Source organism: Rhinolophus sinicus, linkage group LG07 (genome assembly GCF_036562045.2).
Source record: "Rhinolophus sinicus isolate RSC01 linkage group LG07, ASM3656204v1, whole genome shotgun sequence".
NCBI lineage: Eukaryota > Metazoa > Chordata > Mammalia > Chiroptera > Rhinolophidae > Rhinolophus > Rhinolophus sinicus.
The window spans coordinates 44,099,412-44,107,777 of NC_133757.1; the positions used below are offsets into that span (position 1 = coordinate 44,099,412).

Sequence of the window (8,366 nt, forward strand, 5' to 3'; positions counted from 1 at the left end):
AAGCTTTTCAATTATTTTATTCAATCATTGAATATCAATCATCTTTAAAAGCTGCTATTTATAAACCTATACAAAATCCACTTCAAATTTTAAATAACCTAGTAAAAGAAGAGCAAATGAAATCACTGACCAGGAGTTGGATGACAATAATATCATCAGAGAGGTGTGCTCGGTACCTGCTTCCATTTACTACCATATTTAAGACAGTTCATCTCACTTGATAGGTCGCTTCTGAGAGACTGAAAATAAAAGCTTTTTGTAGCCTGCTTTTTTCTACCTGTTTTTGCAAAAGTATATCCTAGGAAATACACAGGGTATTCTTTAAAATCCAATGTAAAATGTTTTGATGTCCATTATCAATAATAATGTGAAATATAAATCATATGTCATTCTACATGTTTTTGGTAGTTATTGTATGTATCATTCATTTTGATATTTTAAAATGGTGACTTTTTTTTCCTGTGGAAACCATCTATTAGACTTCTTAAATTGCTTCAGATGTTTCTTAATCATAAAAAATTTAATGACATATATATTTTTAAAGTGCATCCTCTGTTTCCATATCTGACTGCTCTGAAATGTGCCAGTTAGTTTGGGCAGTGGGAATCAGAAGCAAGTTTATATATAAGGTTCACTGCACATAAGTAGAGGTGAGAGACCATAGTGAGCATCACAGTGGCTAAGACTGACTATCCACCTCATTTTAGCAGAGAACTTTCAAATGCTCTGTTACGTAATTTCCTCATTCCCAAAATGGCAATGATAATAATGCTTACTTGATGGATTTTTTAAGGATTACATTCATTCATACATATAAAATATTTAGACTCCAATACGAGGCACATAGTGCTTAATGAATGTAAACTATTATTTCATAAAGTTAGTGAATCATCCCTTCGATAGATATAAAATGATTTATATGCTGATTTTTATCCTGTCACAATTAATTCGATCCTACTGTTTAGTTCAACAGATTCCCAGTATTTCCTTATTGTTACATTCAGAATTCCTTGCAGTCAGTTCTTAGTCTGCAAAACATGAATGCCTGGAAATACCCTTTCCTGGTCAATCCAGACCTTCATTTACCAGCTGGCCCTACATCTACATCAATCCTGGATCTATCCTGCACTCTTCGTGTGTTTGTGCCAGCAAAACTCATGGCACAGGCTGCCCCTTTTGTACACAACAGCAAGTCCTATTTGCTTTAGATCCTCACAATGCTTTAGGGAGAAGCTTCTACAGGAAAACATCATTCAGCATGCCCCACTGGTGAGAAGAAAGCAGAGAAAGTCTGTTACAAGAGACAGAGAAGCACTACTGGGAAGTTGGAATTATTGGTGGCACTGGAAGAAGTGGTCAGAATCAGGAAAATATGTGTGTGTTTTTTTCTGCAATATACGCATTTTGGGGTCTGTAGAAAATGAATGCTATTTAAAGTTACAGGACTCAATGAGATCTTCGGGGGTCAAGGTAGTGGGAAGCTCTTCATTTCATCCATCTATCTATTCATCTATCCATCCATACATACATACATACATACATCTGTTCATGTATTGACCTATCTGTTTCTATATACACAGATACATCTAGAAAAACTTTCTGCCATTTAGTTAGATTTTAAATATTTTTTTGTTTTGTTTTTGCACCTCTTCAGTCTTATTTGATGAAAAAAAATATGTGTGTGTGTTTGTGTGTGTGTGTGTGTGTGTGTGTGAGTCATTTTTATGGAAACACAGACCTCAGTTATGAAAAAAAAAAAAGAGTGAGCAACAAGAAAGCATACTGACCATTAAAAATTGATGAATTAGTGTGTCCTGGAATAATGTAGGTAATTTCATCTAAATGCTTTTAGTGACAAAACCGAAGACTTAAGTACTGTCTCATAAAATGAAACTAGTGAATGCAAACATATGTCACTATCTGGACATCTGTGTTTAGTGTTTGCCATTCAGCATCTACAGAAAGAACAAGAAGAAATAGGAAATAGCAACCAATATATGGTGGAAATTAGAGGAGTAAATTATCAGTTTGAGAAATGTAATTGTTAACAGTTAAATTTTATTTTATAGGAGTATTGCCAAATAGTAGATTGAGTAGGGGCTTATTCAAAATTTCTTGAATAAAACTTTTGTTTGTTTTAAAAACAACACGTTGCTAATTAAATATGCAAATGAACTATGCTGCATATTTAGAGGGGAAATGTTGATGAACAGTTTTGTCAGATTTTGACAGATTTAGGTTGAGAAATTTGGAATTTAATTCTAACATGAAATAAATTCACAACACCAAGTTAATTAGACCTGGGTTTTGTCACAGCTCTGTAAATACCTAAACTAGGGAACAGATCAAATGACATATTTAAAAAAATAAATAAACAAATAATACAACCAGCTTGAAATGTGTCACAGGGGATCTGTGGAATTAAAATGAAAAAAAATGTACATGACAACATTTTGAAAATAATTAGTCCTATAACTATGACAGTTATTATATAAATAATAAGTTACATTTCTTTCTCCTGTTTTCATTCTAAAAATAAAAGTACCTCACAACTTCTCTGATCCTGTTCTCTATGTTCAATGAAGTACTCTATTTGTCATCAAGCCAAGTTACTCTAAATATCATCATATGTATATGAAAATAGATGTTTGCACTTTTTAAATTATATTGCCTTCTCTTTTTCTACTCCCTTTATCAATATTTTATATATAACTGTTACTGAAAGTACAACTAATTAGTCCTCATTATAAAGAATCTGGGTCTCCATATAAGGTAATTAGCTATTTAAACTCAAGGGGGTATTGGAAGCATAGTTAAATATTCCAATTAAGTGTCCTAGTTAAAGTTGCTACTGCTGAACACTACGGAAGTAACACTTCACAGTGAGAGAAAATATCATTTAATTAGAAGAGCTAAATTGACCAAAATATGCCAACAGAGACAGGGACTTTTATTTCTAAAACTGGGCTAAAATCATTATGTTCAAGTGTATTTTCAGTTCCAAAATTTACGTTGTAATATTCCCCAAACATTATAAACCAAATTCAAATCCATTTTCATCTTTGAACCTTTGCAAAAAGTATTAGATACTGGGACAAAGATTGTCATGTTCATTAAAAATAGTAACAGCTAATATTTGTTTGTTTATTTATTTATTTATTTATTTATTTATTTATTTATATTTCTTTTTTTCAGATTTCATTGTTAGTATATAGGAATGCATTCGACGTTTGTATGTTGATTTTGTAGCCGGGAACTTTACTATAGTCCTTTATGGTTTCTAATAGCTTTGTGGTGGAGTCTTTAGGGTTTTCTACATATAGCATCATATCATATGCAAAAAGCAACAATTTAACTTCTTCATTCCCTATCTGGATGTCTTTTATTTCTTTCTCTTGCCTGATTGCTCTGGCGAGGACTTCCAACAGTGTGTTTAAAAGCGGAGGTGATAGAGGACAGCCCTGTCCTGTTCCTGATCATAGAGCAAAGGGCTTCAGTTTTTCACTGTATATTGTGATATTAGCTGAGGGTTTGTCATATATGGCCTTTATTATGTTAAGGTATTTTCCTTCTATACCCACTTAATTAAGTGTTTTAATCATAAATGGATGTTGTATCTTGTCAAACACTTTTTCTGCATCTACTGATATAATCATATGATTTTTGTCCTTTATTTTGTTTATGTGGTATATCACATTGATCGATTTGCATATGTTGAACCATCCTTGTACCTCTGGGATGAGCCCCACTTAGTCGTGATGTATAATTTTTTTAATGCGTTGTTGCATTCGATTTGCTAGAATTTTGTTTAGGATTTTTGTATCTGTATTCATCAGAGATATTGATCTGTGCTTTTCTTTTTTTGTGTGTTATCCTTACCAGGTTTTGGTATTAGGGTAATGTTGGCCTCATAAAATGAGTTAGGGAGCATTGTCTCTTCTTCAATTTTTTGGTATTAGATCCTCTTTGAATGTTTGGTAGAATTCACTAGTGAAGCTGTCTGGACCTGGACTTTTGCTTTGGGGACGGTTTCAGATGACTGATTCAATTTCCTTACTGTTGATCGATCTATTTAGATTTTACAATTCTTCGTGATTCGGCCTAGGAAGGCTATATGTTTCTAAGAACATGTTCATTTCTTCTAGGTTATTGAATTTGATGGCATATAGTCCTTCATACTATTCTTGGATGATCCTTTGTATTTCTGTGGCATCCATGAATACTTCCCTTCTTTCATTTCTGATTTTGTTTATTTGTGTCTTTTCTCTTTGTAGCTTAGTGAGCCTAGCCAAGGGTTTGTCAATTTTATTAATCTTTTCAAATAACCAGCTCTTTGTCACATTAAGTTTTTCTATTGTCTTTTTGTTCTCTATTTCATTTAGCTCTACTACATAGCTAATATTTATTGAGTGCAACTTACAAGGCACCAGACTGGGTACCTCCAACACATCATTTCATTTAATTCTCAGACCCATCCACAAGAAAGAAACTATTGCTTACTATTTAAGAAATACAGTTATGAAGGATTAAATATAAATTGCCGAACAGCTACTAAGACTCAGGACCACTGAAATGGTCTTAATTACTACATGAGAATGCCTTCCAAATGAGGACACTGGAAATCCAAGAGCTAATAGCAGGTAGCAAAGCCAGATACAGAATCCAAATTTCTAATTGCTAATCAAACAAAATTTTAGCCCCACTTCCCAAACCATATTTTTCTTGTTTGTATGTAATAGATTCTCCAGCACTTGCACAGACTGCTACCATCAGCCCTCTCATTTCAGAGGGTACATAATATGTTTGTTCAGGCATAAATACCACATTGCTGATGGCTGCGTGCCATATAAGCTGCTTATCATCCTCATTCCGTCATAAATAGGAGCATACTTTGTTTTATTGTGCTTCACTTTATTGTGCTCTGCAGATATCACATTTTTTACCAATTGTAGGTTTGTGGCAACCCTGCGTTGAGCAAGTCTATTTTTCCAATGATATCTGCTCACTTTTTGTCTCTGTGTCACATTTTGGTAATTTTTAGAATGTTTCCAGTGTTTTATATATTTGCTATGGTGATCTGTGATCAGTAATTTGTTGTTGTTGTTGTTGTTACTATTTTAATTGTTTTGGGGTTCCATGAACCATACCCATATAAGACAGCAAACGTAATCTATAAATTTTATATGTCTTTTGACCGCTCCATTAAATGATTGTTCCCCCATCTCTTTCTCTGTCCTCAGGCCTCCTTATTTCCTGAGACACCATAATATTGAAATTAGGCCAATTAAAATGTACAAGTGAAAGGAAGAATCACATATCTCTCACTTTAAGTCAAAAGAGTAATTAAGCTTAGTGAGAAGTGCATGTTGAAAGTCCAGATAGTCCAAAGCTAGGCCTCTTGCATCGGTTAGCCAAGTTGCGAATGCAATGGAAAAGGAAGGAAATTAAAAGTGCTATTCTCGTGGACACATGAATAAGAAAGCAAAACAGGCTTATTACTTAGATGGAGAAAGTTTTAGTCTTTTAGATCTGGATAGAAGATCAAACTAACCACAACATTTCATTAAGTCAAACCCTAATCCAGAGAAAGGACCTAATTCTCCTCAATTCTATAAAAGCTGAGAGATGTGAGGATACTGCAGAAGGAAAGTTTGAATCTAGCAGAGGTTGGTTCTCAAGGTTTAAGGAAAGAAGTCATCTCCATAACATAAAAGTGCAGGGTGAAACAGCAAGTGCGGATATAGAAGCTGCAGCAAGTTATCCAGAAGATCTAGTTAAGACCATTAATGATGATGGCTACACTATACAACAGATTTTCAAAGTAGACAAAGCCTTATGTTAGAACGAGATGACATCTAGGACTTACATAGTTAGAAAGAAGGCAATGCCTGGCTTCAAAGCTTCAAAGGACAGGCTGACTCTCTTGTTAGACGCTAATTCAGCTGGTTACTTTCAATTGAGGCCAATTCTCATTTACATTCCAAAATTCCTAGGGCCTGTAAGAATTATGCTAGCTCTATTCTGCCTATGCTCTATAAATGGAACAACAAAGCTTGGGTGAAAGCACATCTATTTACAACATGGTTTACTGATACTTTAAGCCCAACGTTGAGACCTGCTACTGAGGGGAAAAAAAAACACAAAAAAAAAACACCCAAAACATTTCACAGTATGACTGCTCATTGACAATGCTCCTGGTCATCCAAGAGCTCTGATGGAGTTGTTCAATGAGATTAATGTTGGTTTTATGCCTGCTAATATAGTGGCCATTCTGCAGCCCACAGATCAAGTAGTAATTCTGACTTTATAGTCTTATTGTTTAAGAAATACATTCTGTTAAGCTACATTTAGTATAGATAGCAATTCCTCTGACGGACCTGGGCAAAGTAAATTGAAAACCTTCTGTAGAGGCTTCATCATTATGGATGTCATTAAGAACATTTGTGATTTGTGAGGAGAAGTCAAAATATCAACATTAACATGAGTTTAGAAGAAGTTGATTTCAACCCTCATGGATGAATTTGAGTGGTCAAAAACATCAGGGGAGGAAGTAACTACAGATGTGGTGGCAATAGCAAGAGGACTAGAATTAGAAGTGGAGCCTGAAGATGTGACTGAATTGCTGCGATCTCATTACAAAACTTTAACATGTGAGGAATTACTTCTCATTGATGAGCAAAGAAAGTGGTTTATCAAGATGCAATCTATTCCTGGTGAAGATGCCACGAAGATGGTTGAAATGACAACAGGGATTCAGAATATTACTTAAATTTAGTTGGCAAATAAGTGAGAAGGTTTGAGAGGATTGACTCCAATTTTGAAAGAAGTTCTACAGTAACTAAATATTATCAAATGGAATTGCATACTACCGAGAAATCCTTCATGAAAGGAAGAGTCAATCAATGCAGGAAACTTCATTGTCTTATTTTAAGAAATTGCCACCACCCTGATTAATCAACAGTCATCAAAATCTAGGGAGACCCTTCACTAGCAAAACGATTATAACTCACTGAAGGCTCAGATGATGGTTAGCCTGTTTTAGCAATAAAGTAATTTTAATTAAGTTATCTACATAGTTTTTTTTAGACATAATGATATTGCACACTTAATAGACTACAATATAGTAAGTATAACATAACTTTTACATGCACTGGGAAACCAAAATATTCACATGATTTGCTTTATTGAAATATTCACTTTATTGTGGTAGTATGGAACCGAACCCATAATATCTTTGAAGTATGCCTATAACTCCAAAATAGTTACTTTGCTGAATATTGGTTTATCAAACAACTCTTGAGTATTCCTTAATACCTAATAATCTCTAAGAAGTTACTCTGTATTTACCCACAGACCTTTCCAATGTGTCTGTATCGATCAACAAGAGAACAAATATTTACAATTCTGCAATTTAGAGAGCCAGGACTTGTTTTGTTTGTGGAAAAAAGACTCGTGGTTCTGAAGTAGTTTTAAACACAGTTTTGGACTTGATACCGGTAAAAGAAAGGAATATCAATAGCAGTTGTGAGTCTTACTTGAACTATGTCTATAGCATTAGCATAAAAAGTTAGATTATCTGGGTTATATGCTAATTGCACCACCATCCTGCATATCTTCCTGAAGTAATCTAAATGTTAGTGTTTTAAAATTAAGATTTATGATTTTCATTTACATCAAATAAGATAAGGTCCTACTGCCCACTTTTAATAAAGCAGTGACATTCAAGTGTAATTTTCAATTTGTCCTCAATTTTCTTATTCATTAAGTAAAAAGTAGAATTTAATTATTTTTAAAAGTTATAAAGGTAAACATCAGACTGTCCTTTGAGACAAATAATGCATTCAGAATTTAAAAAGCATGGCTTAATTTAATTCACAGAATTTAGATGTGTTTTGTCATTAGGCTAAGGTATATGTTTAAAATATCAATGGGGAAATCGGTTGTTACCGAAGAAAGAAGTTGGAGTCTGGAGCCAGGGTATCGTATAATAAAAAGTACTGACAAACAGAAAAAAACAAAACAAAACAAAAACAACGTTACTGACAAAGAGTGAAATAATTCTTTGTACTACATTTGTATCATTGGACAACTTTTAATTTTTCATCTGTAAATCTGGGATAATATTTATTATAACAATTGACACACTGCTGGTATACCTTTATTGTAGCAATGTACCATAGAAAGTACTTAAAATGTGATAACTGCCTTTAACAGTATTTCCTAATGTCAAATACCCAAATAAATTTCCCCAGATATTATGTGACCAAATTAAATGTAAATTTTATATATATTGTTTATAACTACAAATTATTTATCAGAATACAGTGAGTACTTACCCAGTTTTTATTTAAGTTCACAAGAGAAAT

At 33.5% G+C, this 8,366-nt stretch overlaps 1 pseudogene; it reads left to right on the forward strand.

The window, feature by feature from the left end:
* Window positions 1-1,037: 1,037 nt before the first annotated feature.
* LOC109447375 (tigger transposable element-derived protein 1) lies at window positions 1,038-7,032 on the forward strand (annotated as a pseudogene).
* Window positions 7,033-8,366: the final 1,334 nt, after the last annotated feature.